The sequence below is a fragment of the Drosophila yakuba genome, chromosome 3R, assembly GCF_016746365.2.
Source record: "Drosophila yakuba strain Tai18E2 chromosome 3R, Prin_Dyak_Tai18E2_2.1, whole genome shotgun sequence".
NCBI lineage: Eukaryota > Metazoa > Arthropoda > Insecta > Diptera > Drosophilidae > Drosophila > Drosophila yakuba.
Window position 1 is genome coordinate 15,026,014 of NC_052530.2, and position 2,442 is coordinate 15,028,455.

A 2,442-nucleotide genomic window follows, 5' to 3' on the forward strand; every position below is an offset into this window, starting at 1 on the left:
AAGGAATTAAAAATAACTCTGAACAGAAATGGAATTCACTCGATGCTAGAGCACAGGAATCCAAAAATATTTTTATAAAAATGAGATTTAAAAACATTGCCCAATTTAATTAATAGGATTGCAAACTTTCAGCAGCGTTGATAATACCCGCTGCCAGCGTATAAAAAGTCTGCTGTACGGTATAATACGAGCCGTTTTACATTCGACATTTGGAGTCCTGGGAGTCCTGGGAGTGTCACACATGGATGCGACACCCCCTAGGATCGCTGCTCCCTGATTCCCTACACGCACTTGGGCGGCTGATGGAGCAATGTGTCCCTAGAGCGCACTACGTTGCGTATACGTAATGTGGCCGTGCTTTTTGGCGGCGCTGCATTAAAAATGAATGCAATTTAAAGTTGCCAGTGTGCCAGCCTCGCGGTGTATGGCTATCTGCGTGTGTATTTTTATTTCTTGGTCCCAAAGCACATCAACAACCCGCAGAATTTTTTGCATATTTATTTATAAAAAGCGAAAGGAAAAAACACGTTAGTTTCGCTTCCGTTTCTTTTTTCGGCAGGGGTGGCGCTAATGGAGCACCATTTGGCTGCACTGCTCCGAAAATCAATTAGATAAAGTTTTCCCCCAGCTGTGCTCTCTCTTATACAAGATTAAAAAAGGCACCCAGTTCCACACACCCGTATAAACAAAGTCAAACATTTTTAAATTGAAGCCACCGCTGCAGTAAATTGCATAAAAATTAGCAGTTCAGTGGCTGCCAGAGGAAATTTCCATTGCCCTGCCCTATACTTTTCGCATTTGACCGCTTTCCCTTTATCTTCGCTTACTCATTAGGGCAAAAGTACAGATTGCTTTAAAGTGGCCTGGCACTGAAAAAATTTTTTAAAAATTATTCCAATTCGGAAGCGGAAAGTGCGGAAAAAATTCACACATTGTAATAGTAGAGAGTACCTAACAATAGTAAAAAGTTGGAAAAAGTCTTTTTTCTTGTTATCTCTTATAAACTGCATGAAACAAGACATTTAAAATCATTCGTTAAATTTCTGCAAAAGGGTTTTTATTGTCCTGTATTTTCCTGTCAATTAGTTGATTTAAAATTGTCGGTAAGCACCTATTAGGTATCAATTAAGCTGACAACGTCAAAATCGGATATTTTTTCCTGTGATTTAAACCTGCTTTCCGAGCTTTTCCATGCCGCGTTCTGGCCACCGCTCAGTGCTTATGCGGGTTAATCAGAGATAATGTCCTTCTGGCCTAGACTTTTCGGATGACTTTGCCATCAGTCAAATGCCAACTGCATTAACTGCTGACGGGGCACTTATGAACCGGCAGCAGGGTTGGTTATCGCAAAAAGTGAATTGCCAAAAAACTGGACGAATGTGGCACGACCTCTCACCTCACCTTTTGCACCCATCAAAATGTGGAGCAAAAAATTGATAGGGAATGACATTTGCTCATCAAACTGTCGCCGCATGTCACAAAATTTCGTTACATTTTTATTATTTTACCATTAACCTTTTTATTGCGCACGCATTTCAGCCCCCAACCGCATGAGGAAGTTTTGGGCGTTATTGAATGTCGGGTGTTTGTCCCGATGCAATATTGAATATTTAATTCCCAGCCGCCCATACGAATGAATGTCCAAGGGCGCATAACAATTTCTTGACATGTGCGCCGAGTTTTCCAATGTGGCGACAGTTTTTCCTTGTTCCCTTTTTCCCGCCCCCTTTTCCCACGATGCTAACGACGCTTGTAGCGAAAGAAAGAAAAACGCCACAAAAGGGCAAGAATACAAAAAGATGAAAACGGCGGAGGGAAAAACAAGAAAAACCAATTGACTTTCATTTTGTCGGCCATTTTCACAGCATCGTTTGTCCACCAACACACACACTTGCCCACAACCATTCCGTATTTATGTACATGTGAACGCTTCCTGTTGCTGAACGCAATCATCTGATTGCAGTTTCGATGTGAAATAATTGGATTTGAAATAAAAATGTTCCCCGTTTTGTTGGGTCCTGACCTCCCGGGAGTATTCCTCCAGTTTTCCCGATGCTCTGGCATGTGTGTATTGGAATAATTTAGCCGTGGCTTCATTCACATTTATGCCCAGCTTAACTGCCGCATGTGTCACTAATTTAACGTTTATTTTTATTGTCCTTGCTCGCCTGGTTTGATCTTTCCTTTCAATATGTGGGTTAATATCCTCAAACTGCTGATGTAGCTGCTTTACCTTTAACTTTAAATCCTTAAAATATCTGTGAGAACGCCATATTATTTCACTTTCCACTTCCTGCCACTTCCATTTTTCGGATCCGTTCGAAGTTTTCCTTTCATTTAATTGATATTCTCTCTTGGTGCACAACAATAACGCACTTTTCCATTTTGCCATATATGAAGTATATGTTAACTTAATCCCCACATGAAATGAAAATACAGTGA

At 40.8% G+C, this 2,442-nt stretch overlaps 1 protein-coding gene across 1 annotated transcript in view; it reads left to right on the forward strand.

Annotated features, from left to right (window-relative positions):
- LOC6536916 (protein timeless homolog) overlaps positions 1–2,442 on the forward strand; it is a 68,148-nt gene that overhangs the window by 31,294 nt on the left and 34,412 nt on the right. The window lies entirely within an intron of this gene.